The sequence below is a fragment of the Microtus oregoni genome, unplaced genomic scaffold (assembly GCF_018167655.1).
Source record: "Microtus oregoni isolate MIOR12 unplaced genomic scaffold, Mior012 000001F_ref0000356, whole genome shotgun sequence".
NCBI classification, from domain to species: Eukaryota; Metazoa; Chordata; class Mammalia; order Rodentia; family Cricetidae; genus Microtus; species Microtus oregoni.
This window is the reverse complement of record NW_024543060.1, coordinates 52,760,970-52,780,881: the sequence shown is the minus strand read 5'-3', so window position 1 is coordinate 52,780,881 and position 19,912 is coordinate 52,760,970.

Here is a 19,912-nt window from a genome sequence, read left to right as displayed (position 1 = left end):
AGAAGATGAGGTCTAACTGCTAATCACACACGTACACACATACAAGGAGTTTAAGTACAAGGAAAAATTAATATGCTCTTTATTCCTACTAAAAGCCTGCATTTTTTTCTGATGGCTCAATATACTATAAGAATATGCATCCTTCTTTTGAACACCAAGAAAGCCAGAATGTTAAATATGAATATACTGTGGAAAGATCAAATTATGAGCAAATCACTTCTTAAGGCAAGGTAAAGATTTATTAAGGCAAGATATGTAATATATATTGGTGTGTGTGTTACATATCCTATCTTTGTTTACCTTGTGTGTATATACACATACGTACATATATACACATATGTATACATGTATGTATGTATGTATGTATGTATACGTGTGTGTGTGTGTATATATATATATATATATATATATATATATATATATATATATATATGCTGGGCTTAACTAGGCATTTCTTATTCTAGCAGATTGGTCGTTTAATGCCTGGTGTAGGCAAGGCAGATGATTATTGGCCTGGGAAGACAACACTCTTTGGATTCAGGAAGACCTAAAATATAATTCTGGGTCTAAGGAAATAATGATTCTGCAAATTTAATTAAATATCTCAAGTTAAATTTAGATATCTATAAGTGGTAGCTAAATAATATTTACGTTGTTATTAAGACAACTAAGAGTGTCAAATGAGACCAAATATGCTAATTTCCTTCAAGGGATCTCATCATAACATAGACATTCATCATACATAGTCTTTCCTCAGCCCAAGCTCATTTGCCTTTAGTAAAAATAATATTTGGCAAAACCATCATGAGCTCTTGAGGCTATATTCTAACAAGAAATGTTTCATCAACATGAGTTACATTTCATAAAACTGGGAAATATCTAGATTATGGCAAATAAAAATTTCCCTTGACTTTGAATAAACCTATTAACAGTAAAGTCATGGGAAATAGAGATGCCTGAGATTTGGCTCTGTCCAGTTTCCTTCTACCCATATAATACTAGCTTCTACTTTTGTACTACTTGGGAACTCTTTATTAGGGCATAGTCACTGTACATAGTACTACATTGCCATGAAGGTATGCGGTATGCTTAGAGCAAATTCTGTTGTGGGAATTCATTCAGCCAATAGACATGGCAGAAATAGTAACTCTAACCAGGCCTGTAAGTAGGAAAGGCATTAAATGAGAGCGAATACTATAGAATTCTTAGGATTCCATGCATAGGTGCATATATTCCAACTACAAATCACCAGCTTAATAAACAGTAGTTGCAATGTGAGTCTTCCCAAGCAACAACAAAAACAACAAAAATGAAATACTTCAAAAACAGAGATTACAATATTTTTGAGTGTCAGAACTCAGTCACATCATTAACATAAGAGTGAATTACACAGCCAGAGGTAATGTGAACTTGATCTTAGGTAATGCAAGAATCTAACTACATCATTCTGATCAGTTCCCTCCTGGATGCTGCACCTGGAAACTGAAGTGCAATTTTTTTCTATATTGCTCCTGGCTTAGCCAGTTTGCAGCTACAGCTCTTTTGTAAGCTAGAATTTAAATGACTATTGTATCACTTGCTTTCACTCTGCTGTGACCAAAAAATCTAATAAAAACAGCCTATGCAAATATGGTGGTTAACCCTGATTGTCAACTCATGATTTAGAATGCCATGAAACTCTGTATGCATATCTAGGAAGGATTACCTAGGTTGAGTTTACTGAGGTGGGACAACCCACCCTAAGCGTGGCTAGTACTATCCTACCTGTGGGATGGGATACCAAATTGAATGAAAAGAATAAACACAAGCAATAATCTTCCTCTGATTCCCAGCTGCAAAAGATAAAATGGGACCAGCTGCCACAAATCCTGCTGCCATGATTTCCCCACCAAGATGACTATACCCTCAAACTGTAGTTCAAAACAAACCCTTCAATCCTTATATTGTTTTTTTCGGGTGTTTGATCAGAATAATGAAAAAATCTAATTAATAAGGAGAAAAAGTTTATTGCAGTCACAATTTCAGAGACTGAGGAGGGAAATGCTTGGAGGAACTCATGCATGTGACACAGATGTCACAGGACCAGAAAGCAGAAAGAATAGTCTAGAAATGAGTAAGTATAGCCTTTGAAGGCTTATCTCTAGTGGCCTTTTCCGCCAGATGGCATGGCCTCTAAAACAGTGCCACTGGTTGGAGATTAAGCATTTATAACCTGAACGTATTGGGGCATTCTAGATTAAAAGCATAACAACCATTCAATGAAAGTTTTGCTGGGGAAAGAATAATGAGACCCAGAAACAGCAAGAGCTCTATCACTGGTCATTAGCATCTGGAGCTAGCCACCTCTTCTGCCATGCATGACTCCAAAGTCATATTGTATCTGGCAGGTTGTCATAGTGATATGAGAGTCCCCCAAAGTCAGGACACTGAAGTTGAAGATCTTTGTATTTCGTTTGCAAAGATACTTGAGTTCAGATTGCTAAATTGTGTGAAAATGCAGATTCCAGCTGTAGAACCAGGTCTTTTAATCTTATGTAATTCACTAAATTATTGTAAAATTAATGCTGACTATTTCTGGGTGCTGTTCTAAGTTCTTGGGGCTCTGATAATTAAACAATAAGGCAATCTTAGTACTTTCATCTAATCATGTAAGAAAAAAGCACTCATCTTGTCATTTTTGAATGGGTTATTAAGATGGGCCTCTTGAAAGGAAGAGGTTGAGTAGATGAAAGGTGACCCTGTGGGTACCTCCTGGAGGTGCACTATCCCTCACTCAGCTCTGACATAAGTATCTGGAGGGGGAAAGAATGGCTGACAGTGATAATGGTGAAGAAAGAAGCATTGGGGGACACAGAATTTTGGAAGCAGAAAAGACCTGTCTTGTTGATTAATTGGATGAGTGTCTCATGATTTCTCCAGAAGGTGTTGACAGGATTTTTGAAACAGGCTCAAAAGACACCAGCTGGAGACACATCACCACTAATTAATTCGGATTCAGATCAACATTGAGCTGTTTGGTGTCTCAGAAGATTGGGGAAAACATCGTGCTAGTGTGGAAAAAGGGAGAAAGAATGCGAGGCCAGAGCAGGAGATTGTGAAGAGCTGTAGATCACTGGAAGAACTGTGGCTTTCATTACGAGGAAAATAGAAAAAAAAACCATTCATACAGGAGACATGATCTGCTTTTGGGCTCCAGTCAACATTGGGAGGTTGATGGCATGATGGGCACATGGAGAGACGTGGAACTCCTGTTGAAGGCTACCACAAAAATTGCCACATTCAAATAATGATGTCCCAGAATGACATGTTAAGGGCAGTGAGTAGTGAACAATCTGGATGTGTTTTATGTGATCAAAATGTAGAGACCATACTGCTGGCTAAGTGTGTAGTCTGAGAGGAGCTTGAGGACAGCTGCCTCAAGTCTTTGTTTAAAGTCATCGGAAGGACAGTGTCAAGTCCTAAGAACCAGAGAGTCAGACTTGGTGGACAAGTTTGGCAGAAGTACCAGGGGGTCAAGTTTAAGTTGCCTATCTAAGAGGTCAAGTCAAAAACATTGTTGAATACCCAAGTCTGGGCTTCTGCAGTCATTCTTCAGCTGAGATATCAGTCTTTCTTCATAGCCATAGCTCAGACTTTTCCAGACGGCGATATACAGAGGCAAAAGTATGCCAGATCCGTGTGAATCTACAACCAGGCTCCCTGAATTGTACCTAACAAAATGTTCAGTCAAGGGAGTTCTGCACCCAGCTTCACACTGTGGAAGCCCTACCATAGACCTCAAACAGTGACCTGGGGTTGTAACTGATTAATAAGGTACATGTCTCCAGGATCTATAGTTTCCTTAATCCTTTACACCAATTTATCAGATGGATTTGATGGGTTTTTTTTATCCTTGGGAAGATCATAAGCAGCTAAGCTGATCCCAAAGAACCATACTGAATGCAGCTAACTAATTCTGCTTTGAATCGATGCCAGGAGAATGATCATATTTTAAAGCTATTCCTATAAACGCGCATATGTAGCCCCGTGTGTCAGCAGTCTCTGCTGAAAACAGTTCATTGAATGACAAGTTGATTGGCCCCAATTCGAAAAGCACAGTGCATAAAAACATAATTTCAGGGTGGCCAACATTATGACAGATTCTAGATTCTGCTCATACACAGAGCTTGTTTGGACTGTATGGGGAATTCTGGTAGTCTGTGAATGCCAAAACAATTGCCATGATAGAAACAGAAGGAAAGAGAAGGAATGGAATTAACAACTGTTGGATGACTATTATCAGCCACACATTGTCTGGGAGAAAATGGAGGAGCAAGGGACTGATTGGTAATAGCTGTTTTCACCATGAAAGAAACAGCGATGGCAGAGATGGGAAAAGCAGGGTTCGCAGGAGTGCTGCTCTGCACCAATCCCAGGTCTGCCACTGGTCAGAGCAATTCGATGAACTATTTTACCTTGATGATCTTTGGGTTTTATATATGCACAAAGGAAAAGGTGATAAAAAGTTGTAAGAACTGAAGGATGGTTTATTTTTATGCAAACACAAACAGACATATCCAACATATTCCCACCACACATATCACATGCCCACATTATACACACACACATCATACCACATACCCACAGCACACAAACACACAACAAACATACATATTCCACATTCACATGCACACATGCACATATCACATACCCACACCATTCACACTTATCAACATACACCACAAACATACCCACACAAGTGCATACAAACACACCACATAACCATACCACAAACACATACCACACATAATATGCAGACATACCATACACACTCATATCACATACACATGCACAATACACAAATTCTATGTACAAACATACTCATACCACATACATACACACATATAATACACACTTATACACCATGCACCACACACCACACACACTCACACAAGATGAGCTTGACATTTTCCTAATTCCACTCATTTACACAAAATATATTTTAAAACATCTCATATGATAAAAGATATCTGAATCACTCAGCCAAGCACTCACCACAATTATGACAACTGACTTGAGAGTAAACTGTGCCCTAAAGGCCTAGGTTTCTGAACTCTTTGTCTCCAGTTGTTGGCACTGTTTGGGATGGTTGTGGAATCTTTAGGAGCAGAGCCTTGTGGGAGAATGTGGGTCACTGTGATAGCTTGAGGTCCTAGATACCAGCCCCAGATCTTGATCTGTTTCCTAACTATGGATGTAATGCATCCTAACTACAGATGTGTAGTTTCCAACTATGAGCAGCCTTTCTCTTGCCACCGTATCTTGCCCATCATAATGGAGTGTGTTCTCTGGGGCTGCAGGCTGAAATGAACCCTTCTTTGTTGTCCTTCTTGTTAATTGTCTGCCTTTTACACCATGGCTATCCTACTCAGGAACTGCAGCTCCGCCGCTACCAGCAGTGGCTACACACAAGAGCCACTGCCTGAAGAAATTCTGTTCCTTCAAGCATCACTCTTTCAAAACTACTAAGAGAACTTATCTAAGTCTCTGTCCCACTAAAGAGTCCAAGATTCAAAGGTTGGGGCAGAATCCTGCTTCCCAGAGAGACTGAAGAGCAAGCCCCTCTAGCTTGTCCCCTTGAATCGCCCAAGAAGTCCTCATGCTTGATCTTGCCCCTCCTTATAAACCCTTCTCCTGGCTCCTTCCTATAACTTTGGGTCAGTTAGTTGCGGACGCAGCCTCTGGACCATAGGTGAATTTTATTTAATCAAACACATCTTCGTATAATTAAACAAATGTTCCAGAGCATAAACAAATGTAACACACCTTAAAATAATATTCTACAACACTTCTTCCCTTACGTTACTTCTTGTCAGGTATTTGATCACAGAACTGAGAAAACTAAATAGAACAGAGAGAAAAATACTCGTCAGTTTTCCTAAGCCCACCACACAGAGTCTCTAGTTCAGCAGCTAAGACCCTAGGACTTAAAATTAAAACACAGCACCCTGTGTCCTCTTGTCACAACCACCATACCAGGGTCCAGATGGTAACCCCTGATTCATCATATGAATATATCGCAAAGACTGTGACTTTGTTAGAATAATTTTCCTAAAAAAAACTGCAACAGAAATTAAGATATAGTAGTGAAACCCTTCTAGGTTGTTTGGAAATACAAGGCACAGGGAATCTTTAAAAACTCCTCACTAATGCCCCAACACAAGACGTTATCAGAACCATCAGACATGAACTCTGTGCTTTTAGATCTCCAGAACTGGAAGCTAAATAAACCTCTTATCAATCAATATCTAACCTTAAGGGTGTTACACTAATGTAAAAAAGACTAAGTAAAATTAATGGGATGGAAGATAGAATGACAGTTACCAGAGAATGGGGGAATATCAGGAGTTTTATATAAAATGCAGTTTCAATTTAAGGAATTGATTGCACAATAATGTGACATACTTAACATTACTTGAACACTTGAAAAAAATTGTTAGATGTACCTTACAACTGTTCAGAATAAATACTGGGGAAAAGGTACAATAGAAAAAGGAGGCAAGGAGATGAGTTAATCCAAACCAAGTTAAAGTGAAAATGCCTGAAGAAACCCCATTACTTTGTATGTTTGTTTTACAAGGGCATGGATGTAAATGACTGTACAACAGAAAGCTTACCATCCTAGTTAATTAAGAAAACTTTAGGGAAGACGCGACATTCCAGTGGGCAATCCTTGACAAAAATTGGAACTGGAGGACTGGGAACATGGGAGAAGGACTTAGAGGCAGAGAGAGCAACGTTCAGAACCCCATCGGGAACCAGCTAGCATCCTGCAAATGGGTAATATGGACTACATGGTATCTGCAAGGCCAGGGACATGATGCTAATGTTTTACGACATAGTATTGAGTTGGACTAGACAGTGGAAGGCTCTTGAAATAGTGAAGATCTTGAGCTAAGGGACGCGGCTCTGGATCTGGGCAGTAGGCCACCATATGTGTGAGGAGAAGAGGTGACACCATCAGAGCAATGGGTGATGAAAACGAACTTAGTCCTCGCTGCAAGGGAGCCATGCTGGAAACAAAGAAGCTGCTGTGGATCAGGCTTTAATCATTGGCCTTGCTGTGAAATTGATCTTACCACAGTACGTCACAGTGTTTACCCGGTCCTGTATTAAATAGCCTCCCTCAGTGTTTTATAGTAACCAGTCTCCAAGGAAACACCAATAGGAAATTCCTAACAGACACACATAGAAGACTGAAGGAAAGAAAGCAATAAGAGGGGGAGAGGGCAGGGCGGGAAAACTGCGATTGGGAAGTATTGTATGAGAGAAGAATAAATAATTTTTAAAGTATAAATTCACCATGAGGGGGAGATACAGAAGAGAGCACACTAGGAAAAGAAATTGCCAAGCTGAGTGATTTATATCAGAGAACCAGTATTTCTTTCTTCAAAAGATGGGCTGGGCCATGTAACACTAGGCAAAGGCCATTAATTTAGTATTTCACACCTTGCTACGTATTTCTTAAGACTATCAAACAATCAAAAAATTAAAAAAGATGATATGGCTATACCATCTATCTGGAATACACTGAATCTTATCTATAATAAGAGAACTCTGTGTGTGTGTGCACTTGTGTGTGTACATGTGTGCATGCACAAGGAAAACAACAGACATCTGATAGAACAGTAAAGGTACCATTCCCTTGGAACATGTGATAAGAATGAGGAAGAATTCGTCAAGAAGAATGTGGCTGTTTGCACATGTATGTATGCGTGTGTGAACACAAAGGGTAAGCACGTCTAAATGAAAGTAACTATACAAGAGATCTAAACAGATAAAAAGGAGACTGCTTAGCTACACAGATTTACATCTAGTGTTTCTTATCTGAACGAGAGAACAAAGAAGAGCATGGATGGACCTAAATATTAAATGTCTTATTAAACCAAAGTATTGGACATTTTGGATATTCCTCTGGAGATTGTGTGTACCTTCATGAGTCTTAACACTCATAAAAAGAATATAATATATATTAAATATTATATTTAATTAAATATATAATAATTAAATATTTATATATTATACTATATAAAAAGAATAAAATTGTACTATTTACATATGCATATATGCTACTGTGATTGTTTCAAAAATGTGTTAATATATAAGCCAATTGCATGCTTTCAAGATAATGTGAACTTATTGAGTACCCACTTTATAACAAGTATTAGGTATTAAAGTGATCCAAAAGTGTCTCTGCCTTTAGTGAACTCACGTTTCTCTGCATATCAGTGGACGAACTCACCATCGCCTCCTTTGCTGAAATCAAGTGCACAGGTGGAGATCTCAGTTGAGAGACCAAGGGAGCATCCTATTCTCCACTCAGCGTATTTCTGCATTAGTCATTTTTCTGAAGCTGTAATAAAACACCATGACCAAAAGCAACTTAACAAAGAAAAGGTTTATCTGGGCTTATGGTTACAGGGAGATAGAGTCCATTGAGGTGGAGAAAGCAATGCAAGTCTGTGGGAGCAGGAAACTGACTTATGTTTTTACCGACACACAGGCAGCAGTGTGTGAACAGGAAGTGGGGTCAGACTATAAACCCTCAAGTCTGCCCCCCAGTGACTAAGTTAGCCATCAATGAACCACTTCCTAAAGGTTTCATAACCCTTGCTGATAGCACTAACAAGGGCGACAAAATGTGTTAATATATAAGCCTATGGGAGACATTTCTCATTCAGACCATCACAATGCCCAAGCCAGGGAGCCAGCAACCCTACAGAAGGACATCGGTGCTCCCTAGTGGATGGAGGACTTGACGACAAAGGATGACATATTTCCAGAGTCACAGACATTCCCTTACTCAGATTGTACATGTTCAGTGCTTCAAATGTTTCAGAAAGTAGAAAAGAAAAAAAGCACTGTGGATGAGTGTGTCATTAGAGGAGATCAAGGGTGACCACATGACTTACAGGAATGACAACTGCGAGGTCTTCCTTGCCAGTAAAACCACATCCTAAACACACGGAGATTTAACAGAAGGAGGATGGATGTGAAGAATGAACACAACCTCTAACACTGACACTTGGATCTCTTATCTCAAACATATAGCCTCTCGCATGAACCATTTCTCAATCAGTCAGCCATTTTCACATCTACCTCCCTCTTGTCCACTGAATCGCCATTGTCAAAAAAGGTAAAAGATGAATGTTGAACAACTGATAATACCACACAGTACACTAATGGTACTAATAAGAAACAGATATCAAGGTAAGTCATGGAAGGAAGGGGAGATTTATAAAATGCTGAAGGTCATGGGAGATGCAGAGGGCACAGGAAGCCTCAGGTCATGCAAAAGGGTCAGAGGGACAAGTTAATAACAAATTCTCAAATAGAAACTCAAGGCTCCCTATGTCGAGGATGGGGTTGTGTAGGGAGATGCATATTTTCGTGAATGAAGTAGAACCATGAGGAAAATTTATATGCAGTTCCAACTCAGGGTATCCCAGTGATTCATTCTTGTCTCCCATCATACAAGATCCTTCTCTTCCTGAATCCATATCTACCTGAGGCCACTGATTCCACCAGCTTTTTCCAGCAACCTCTTAGGAATCATCTGTCACTCCTCTTTAACAATGGCCCCCTTCCATCTGTGAGGACCACCAATAAGATATATGCCGCACCTTCTAAACAGTTCTCAATACCACTACTGTGGCTGACAAGGTATCCCAACAGGCTTCCTTGCCACCAAGTCTGCTGGCCCCAGAACTCACAGGGTTAAAAGAGATAGCTGACCCCAGCAAGTTGTCCTTTGAACTCCATGCATGTGTCATGACACATTCATGCACATATACACACAAAAACAATTATTAATTTTCAAGTGCTGTTCTTCAGGCACTCATACTTTCATTTTAATGCCCTCAGTTCATCAGTTGAGCTATTTCTAAACTGACTGTTCTCAAATTCACATACAATCATGCTCTCACCTATCCCACCAATCTGCCAACTAGAAGATTAGGCACATTGTCCAGACTCAGCGTTAGGATCGGGTGATAAGGGTGGATATACTGAAGTGCCCACATGCGTATGCAAATTGGCTTTCTTGTGATCATATCTGTATAGTTTGGGTTGATATGGTCCTCAAATATTTCAGTTTAGTATCTGAGAAATTGAAGTTAGCCAAGTATCCAGCGTGTCTGCTCAACACCTATCATCTGGCCACACTGAATCATCCTGGAGGTGCTACAGACTCAGGGGACTCCCTGGAATGCTCAGGCGCTTCCAGATGAGCCCAGAAAAACAAGTGGAGGACAGACAACACAATATGCACCTGTGAAAACAGTCTCGTAAAAGCAGCCGCCCATGCACTAGGTGGAAGAGGTAACAGATGGTCACGTCTGCCTAATTTCCCAATCCCTGAGGTTGTACTTCTCTGCTTGCCTTCCATCTCACCTCCTAGAACATAAGTTTTGGCAGAGAGTGAGTCTCTTGGAATCAGTCAATATCCTTCAAAATCATTCCAGAACAGTACAGCAAGCAGGGCCTTTATGTTATGCAAACCAGAAACTCTGAGTTATAAACAGGGCCATGTCCGAAGTAAGTCTGTGACCTTGTAAGACTACCGCTTCATTTAAACACAATTACGTTCAAAAGACTGACAGAGGAAACTGGACTCAGTGGAGAAACACAAGATCATTAGGCAATGTGTAGCCTGCCAGCGGAGTCACTAGACCCAGAGGGCCATGAACACTAATTAGGGCTACTGGGCTACTACTCACGGTTGACCTCCATCTGTGTGTGGCATCACCCGAGGACCTGTCAGTTCCCTCACCGAGAAGAAGAGCTGAACTTGGGATAAATGTTGACTAAAGCTGACCTTCCTAATTAGTGCTCACTGGAAGAGAACTCCAGGATCTTGCTTGTTTGTTAAAGTTTCTCAGTGCTTCGAAAAGTGTAAGACAGGGTGTTTTAAAACCACTTAAACTTACCTTGTATCTGTTTTTTATAGCTTCCTCCAGATACTTCCTGATTCACTAATTTAAGCAGGCAGAATTTCAAGTACTATACAGGTAAAATGTCTTATAGATTTTACCATATCATGGTTTCTGTATCATGATTATGCAAGATGAAAGGAATATTCTTAATTTAACCAATTAAGCCCTATACCAGTGCCCTCCATTAATTTTCCAAAAATCCCAATATCCCATCAATATCCCATGCAAATATTGCTTTAATGATGAAATCAGGAAGTGACATACTTGGGAACTGATGGAGTCGGGAATTGAATTTGACCCGTTATGCCTTTATGAGTGCTTGCTAAACATGTGGTTGTCTCTGCATGAGCAATGTACATTAATATGAGTATCACTCATATGATACCTATGAGTTACCCTCTAAAGTAACCCACCTAATGTAGTGATAAATGATCAGCTCCAGTATCTACCAGGAGAGTGGTCAGCTTCAACTTCAGAGCCCTCAACTGTGCAAAGAGCCTGATTCTCTCAACTCAGTCTTCCCCATGATCCTCTGAGATGGATGCTATTGCTGTTTCACAGAAAGAAATTGGGGCTCAGAGTGGTTGACATTGCCAGGGGCACAGGCTAATTATCTAATCTGCATAATGCTCAATGTGCTTGCTTGACCCAATACAGCCTAAATTATCTTAATATAACCTTGTTATTAATCAATAAGTGTAAGAAAACACTGATGTAACTAAGCAAGAAAGCAAAGTCTAGCTCAGAGGACCTGCTGTTGTTGGAATGAGGGAGGGCTGCATACAGTGGGTGGCATTCAGACTTGAAAGAGGATCTGTTCATGAGAAAAAGCCATATGAGACATGTCATGAGGTGAGTAAGTTAGCATTCACTGTTGTGAGATTTGTAATACAAGGAATATGAAGAGAGGAGGGAGAAATTATAAAAAGTTATGCACAAAGAAACAATCATTCTGTTTTCTACACAGGCAGTCGGCACATCTATCCTTGAATCACTCACAGGTCTCTCCCTGCATCATGAGCTCTTCCCTTCCTTTCCCTCAAACCTTTAATTCTTGCCTTTCTTCCCATTTCAAGTTCATTTAATGAAATGTGAAAAACCAAAAACCTTTGAGAGTTCGGTTGACGTCACATAGCATTTGGTTAAGAAACTACCTGGAAACATCTGTGTGTCTTCAAACCCCTGGAACATCAGCTTAGGGCAGAACAGTGATCTTCTCCTGTTTCATGAGATGCACACAGAACCAAGAGAGCCCGTGAAACTCACCCAGGAACAAGGATCAGGAGTTGGCTTTATAGGTGCATGGAACACCAGGATAAAGGTGGAAGAGAAAATGCCAACCCTGGAACACAATGTTATAGGAATCCATTGACAGAGAAATGTCTAACCACCTCCTCACCAGCATCTCCCATCCACAAGAGGAGTTCAGCCAGTGGTGCTGTGCTGTCAAGATTTAACAACAAGCAGAAACAGGGGAAGTTGGAAATAAATAAATAAACAACTCTTGAAAATAAGATTGGACTAAAGACAGAATGAGAATGGGAGGAATTGGAAAGCCACTTGATATTCTGTGAGAATCCAAGGTCTTAGCTTCACCTGATTTCTAGAAAACACACATTGTCACGAGTGAATATGGAAGAGGCCGCTCACACATTCATCATAGAAAATAGGCTACTGACACCAACCTAGAGCAAAAGTTATTCACCTATATATGATATTACAAGGACCATGGATTTTCGAGATTATTTGAGTAGTAGAGGCAGACCAAAGAGATTGTGGAGGTTGCCATGTGAACAGGAAGAAAAGATTCAAGAAACAGCATACGAAATTTGAAAATAATAATTCAGACTAAAAGAAACAAGGTAAGAAGGTAGATTCAGAGACTGGTTTGTTTATTTTTTTTTTTTAATACCAGAGAGATCCAATCAGGTTTCGATATTGGTAAAGAACCAACGTGAAAGGAGATGCTCAAGCTCTAGAAGAAAGACGAATAGGTGACCCCTTAGGAAGTGAAGCAAGGAGTGTGCTCGTGTAGGAGAACTTGATGCCACATTGAAATTTTTTAAAAATTTAATTTAAAATGAAAGACGTATTTGAGAGACAGGATAGTTGAGATAATTTCCACCCAACATCCTCTATTTTCTCTGGAGGTTTAAGAGTGGCAAAGGGAAGAAAATGTTTTTTGTTGTTGTTATTATGTAAAAAAAAATACTCTGACCAGTGAAGGGGATATGACCCAGGATGGTGGAAGAGTTTTCACCCTCAGCTGAAGTTGGGGACTCATTGGATGGTAACCACAATCTAAGTATCGTACAATACTCAACAACATTCAACAGACTATGGTAGAACCAGGCAGGGCAAGGGAAGACTGACCAAAGATGGCCTTTTCATGAAATGTTAAGAAGGATTTAAAAAGTGAAAGGTGGGCCAGGCGGTGGTGGCGCACGCCCTTAATCCCAGCACTAGGGAGGCAGAGGCAGGCGGATCTCTGTGAGTTCGAGGCCAGCCTGGTCTAGAAGAGCTAGTTCCAGGACAGGAGCCAAAAAAAAGCTATGGAGAAACCCTGTCTTGAAAATCAAAAAAAAAAAAAAAAAAAAAAAAGGAAAAGTTGTTAGATTGACAAGATTGCTTATTCTTTCATTAATTCAATACACCAGAATGTACCCATTCAGGGTATGTTTGCTGTGTTCCTCACACGTGCCAAACATTCTCAGAATAAGAGCTAGTGATGAGTCAAACAGATGGGGATCCAATTGCAAACACACAGTAGAGGCAAGGAAAGATCACATAGGGATATCTAGAAAGCACTGTCAGCGACATTACATCACAAAGAGAAGCTGCTCTGTTTGGGGTGCAAGACTTCTCTGAAGAGACTGATGTGATCATCCCTATGATCAAGGCAAAGTGGGGAATGAGAGGAGACTCCAGAGGCCATTAGAGAAGGATTCTGAAAGTCCAAAGGGGTCAGAAGAATGAGAGTCCTGGTGAGTTAGAACACTGTAGCCAGAGCGGCATGGTGCTCACGTGGCTTCTGAGGTGAGCAGTTCCTGACCTCTCATGGGTTGAAAGGATAGTGCTGGACTCCATGAGCTTTTCCTGTTCCTCTCAGAACTTCAACTGAGGTTTGGAATAGAGTACCACTGTCCTAAGACCCCTGCATTTGAAGTCTAGAGAAGCTTGTAGCTACTGGTCATCTGACCCCATGAGACTTGCAGAGAGATATCCTTGTCCACAGAGGAATAGCAAAGCATAGATATTTTGACCTTTACCACCTTGACACCCACTGGCAATCCGAGAGGACCTGGACATTCGTGTCCCTTTTTAACTGCACTTGAAAGATTCACGTGTCCCTGCTCTGAAGAGAAAACTGAAGACACAGACAAAGGGACCATATACTCTGTGTTCTAAACCAAAATGACACTCATGAGCTGACCTCTGTAAGGTATAAAGGAGGCCTTTACATCAGAGACAACGCTGCAGAAATGGCACTATAGGAATGAGTTCGTTCTAAGACCTGAGGGTGATTGCAGGTTATAAGAGGCCAGATACCAGGCAGCCTTAGGGTCCTTTAAGGGTCAGGCTTTGGAAATGCAGGAATGCTCTTTCATGTCTCTTCTGTATATTGAAACACCACAAAATCTTTCTTACAGCTTTAAGACAGAGTAATTGAAGAAGAATGAATTGGGGGACTTGTCCTTTCCTTTATCCATCGGGCTCAGGTTGGCTCCATAGGCTAAAACCCTATCCTCTGATACCCAGTGAAGGTGGCCCCAGGGACACAATGACTGTAGTGAAGGTGACTCTCTGCTCCTACAATGTGAGCAGTGTTGGGCCTGATCATGATTTGAAGTGGAAGGAAATAATATTTTCAGATCAAGTGTTCAGGGACTTGTTGCGGGAGGTCCTTCCACTCCACCAGCCTATAGTCGCTGAGATACCAGCCCATTGGGGCGTGGTCTCTCTCCCTTTAAAAAAGCGGCCACTTCCCTCTCCTCTCTCTCTTCACTTCCTGCTCCACCGGTGACTAGACTTTCTTCCTGGTTGTGTAGAGGGCTGTTGCCTGGGACAGTGATCTGTAAGTTTTTTCCCCTTTAAATCAATACCACCCTATTAATCATAATTCCATATTGGTGTGGCATTGTTTATGACTTACGCCATCATTTTGGCACCCAACGTTTGGTTTTAGAACCTCTCCTTTCCCGGCTCGGCTGCTGGCCTCGAGTTCGGTTTGGCGGGAGCCCTCCCTTCCTCAGCCGCCGCCTGTGCCTTGCAGCGGCGGCCTTGGCCTCCCCACGTGGATTTAAACTCCACAGGCCCACATAGTCTCTGCCTGCTTGGTTTGCTCTTTTCTGAGTCGTTTTTAAATCTCCCTTGCAAGCACAGCTCTTAAGTGGCGCAAACCAGAGCACGCGGTTGCTGAAAGCTGCAACCCCTCAGGGTGACTGTCACGTGGAGGCATAAGTGGCTTCCAGGTTGCTCTTCTCTACCCCTGGATTCTGGGTTTCTGGTTCCGTCTTTGGAATTGATTTAATTACATTTATCTTGTTGAGAAACTTGCATTTTCCAGTTTTTAACATCTACTAAGGCACTGAAACAGGACCCCATTTTCATCGCGACTCCGCAACACCGCCACCTGCTGGATAATAGGTAATATGGCAGTTTTAGTTTCTAACGCAAATTTTACTGCTTTGTTTTCACTAATACAATGGATTAGTAAATTTATATTTACTAATACAATGGATTACGTCATACAAGGTTTATATGATTATGGGGATACCTTGATTTGCTTGTTACTAGGTTTCAGTTTTCTTTTCCATATTCTATCATTAAGGAAGAATATGGCACTCCTAAGAATGATAGAATCTTTACGAACTAATAATGAACAACTAATTGACAGGATTAAAATTATTGAAAATCAGAGGTTTTCTGAACAAGTGGATACTATGACAGACAAAATTGACTCCATATTCAAGGGTATTAGAAAGTTACCTGAAAGGGTTCAGGCTGTTGAATTTGACGTTCAGACTTTATCACAAAGTTTTGATAAGGTAACAGACAGAATGTACCTCCAAGATGGGAATCAACATGATATACAAGAAAAGTTTAAGGAGGACCTGTTATCTTTGAAGGAAAAAATTAAAGCTTTGGAATCACAGGTGCAGAATGGGGACCAAAAAATTGATGCCTCAGTGAAATCACTGGAAATATATACAGATCAGGAGATTCAGGATTTAAAGGGGACAATGATAAAAAGATTTGAAAAGATTGGAGAAATTATTGCAGCTGGTGAACAGAGTAAGGAGGCACAAGGACAGGATACAATGCCTCCACCAGCTATAAGAAGTGGCTTACCCAACATTCTAGCAACATACCCTATACTTAATTCTGACAAAGCGTCAACTTCTAAAGGCTCAAAGGGAGTCAGAGAAGCTAGATGGACGCCAATAGCAATGAATGATCTGAAAGACATTAAGCAAGCTGTTGTTAATTTTGGCTTGCACTCTGCATATGTAAAGGAAATGATAAGGACTTGGGCTTCTAATGCTAGAGCTACCCCCCATGATTTCCATCAGTTAGTGTCTGCAGTTTTAGATAATGGACCTTCCTTGATGTTTGGAATTTATTTCAGAGAAGAATCCAAACATATGGAACAGCAAGGAAGAGCAAAAGGTGTTGAGGTTTCCCAAGATCAAATTCTTGGTGCAGGAGAATATGCTGATCCACAGTTCCAAGCTCTTTATGACGATGAAGTACTGTGTCTATGTCACCAAGCAGCTTTAAATGCTTGGAATAGGATACAAGATCCAGCAAAAAGGGTTGAATCATATACCAGAATTAGGCAGGGACAGAGAGAACCCTTTATTGACTTTTTGCAAAGATTAATTAAGGCTTTGGACATAGGGGTAACAGACCCAGAAGCTAGACGAATACTTCTTGAATCTCTAGCTTTTGAGAATGCAAACATAGAATGCAAAAAGATAATTGGGCCTTTAAAGTCTAGATCAGCACCTATGGATGAATGGATTCAGCATATGATGAATGTTGAGACGTTTAGCTATAATGATGAATCTTGGGTAGGAGAAGTGATTTCCAAAGCAATGAGGAGACATCAAACTGCCAGGTGTTTTAATTGTGGTAAATTAGGACATTTGCAAAGGGATTGCAGGCAAAGAATTTCTAGGAATAATATCTCTTCTGGGAATGACAAAAATAGGAGACCTCGGCCTTCAGGTATATGTAGGAGATTCGGTAAAGGCCGGCATTGGTACAACGAATGCAGGTCAACAACAGACAGATGGGGCAATCCGATATCATCGGGAAACTCCTTGGGGGGCCTCTCGCAGGCCCCCAAGCCAACAGTGGCCCAGTCATTCCCAGTCACAGTGGAGAACGTGCCTCACCAAGAAAATTAAAAAGCTCCAATTTCTGCTGTAAAAAGTAATACTGGTCTAAATGATGAATTATGTGTGGAGGACGAGTCAAAAAACCCAGTAGGACAGAGTAAACATATATTTTGGCAGACTTCTATTAATGATCAAAGACCAAAGCTAAGAGTCTGTATAAATGGCACTTTTATTGAAGGCTTATTAGACACAGGTGCGGTTGTAAGTATCATTACCCCAGAATCTTGGCCTCCGAATTGGCCACTTCAAGAGGTAGATGTCCAGTTCCTGGGAATTGGAACCCTATCTCATGTAACACAAAGCACAAGATGGGTTGAATGCATAGGGCCCAAAGGGCAAATAGGAAGACTAAGGCCATATATAGCCAATATTGCCATAAATTTATGGGGCCGTGACCTGCTACAGCAATGGAATACCCAGATTAACATTCCTGTCGTTCCAGGAACTCATAATTCTGGGAAGGATATGATGAGGTATTATGGAAAAAGGTCACCAGCCATTCAGGCTGTACAAGAACATACAGCAAATACCAAACCTTTAGAGGTACCAACAGCCCTACCTTTAAAATGGCTAACTGAGAAGCCAATATGGATCAAACAGTGGCCTCTAGCTGAAGATAAACTACAGGCATTGGAACAGCTGGTGCAAGAGCAACTAGATGCTCACCAGCCCTTGGAATTCTCCTGTGTTTGTTGTAAAAAAGAAATCTGGTAAATGGAGAATGGTGACAGAACTAAGAGCTGTCAACAAAGTAATCCAACCTATAGGCCCACTACAATCTGGAATTCCTTTGCCTTCTCTGTTACCAAAAGGATGGCCTCTTATAGTTATTGATTTGAAAGATTGTTTTTTCACTATACCGTTACAAGAAAAGGATAGAGAAAAATTTGCCTTCACAGTGCCTACTTATAATAATTCTCAGCCTAATAGGAGATATCAATGGACTATCCTCCCACAGGGTATGCTCAATAGTCCTACATTGTGCCAATATTTTGTAAGTAAGCCATTGGAAATAATTCGTAAACAATTCCCCAAGTCCATCATTTATCATTACATGGATGACATCTTGTTATCTGATTCAAATAAAGATACTTTAGAAAGGATGTTTGAAGAAGTAAAGAAAATCTTGCCAAGGTGGGGATTACAAATTGCCCCTGAAAAGATTCAAAGAGGAAATTCTATTAATTACCTAGGATACAGAATAGGGTTAGAGAAAATTAAAACGCAAAAGGCACAAATTAGGAGAGACTGGTTAAAGACTCTTAATGACTTCCAAAGATTGTTAGGAGACATTTTCAGTCTACGGCCAGCTGTTGGGATAACACCTGATCTAATAGTTCATTTAAACAAAACCTTAGATGGTGATAAAGATTTAAATAGTCCAAGAAAACTGACAGCTGAAGCAAAAAAGGAACTGACAATGATTTAGGAAAAATTGCAGGAGGCACATGTGGATAGGGTGAACCCAAATCTTAGCTGCATCCTAGTCATATTGCCTTCCAGAATTTCCCCTACAGAAATTCTAATTCACAGGGAAGATATTATTTTAGAGTGGATATTTATACCTAATAAACCAAGTAAAAAATTAAAAGCTTATGTGGAAAAAGTCTCTGAATTAATTTAAAAGGTAAGCTGAGACTTCGTCAACTAGCAGGTATAGACCCAGCAGAAATTATAGCGTCTTTTACTACTGAAGAAATAAAAAAGTTATGGGTAGACAATGAACCATGGCAAAGAGCTTGAGCTAATTTTTTGGGAGAAATTAATAGCAACTATCCCAAAAGTGGTAGACTTAACCTCATAAAAAGAACTTCTTGGATTCTTCCTAGAATTGTACGTGATGCTCCAATAACTGGAGGCCATACGTTCTATACTGATGCAAATAATCAGGGAAAGCAGGTTACAAGTCAGATGAATTGAGTAAGGTGGAACAAAGCCCTTATAATTCTGTCCAGAAGGCAGAATTATATGCCATTCTTATAGTGCTAAGGGATTTTAAAGAACCTCTTAATATAGTTACAGATTCATAATATGCAGAAAGAGTTATCTTGCATATTGAAACCGCTGAATTTATACCAGATGACACAGAGTTGACTTCATTGTTTATCCAGGTACAAGACATAATCAGGAACAGGCTTTGTCCGATGTACATAACACACATCCGGTCCCATACAGGTCTGCCTGGTCCTCTAGCCCAAGGCAATGCTGAGATTGATCAATTATTGATTGGAAGTGTGTTGCAGGCCTCAGAATTTCATAAGAAGCATCATGTCAATAGTAAAGGCCTAAAGAAAGAATTTTCCATTACTTGGCAACAAGCTAAGGACATTATAAAGAGATGTCCTACTTGTTCTTTCTATAATCAAACACCGTTGCCTGCAGGGAGTAACCCAAAGGGTACTAAGAGAAATGAAATCTGGCAGATGGATGTGTTCCACTTTATGGAATTTGGTAAATTAAAATATGTACACCATACCATAGACACGTATTCAGGTTTTCAATGGGCTACTGCCCTGAGCTCAGAAAAGGCTGATT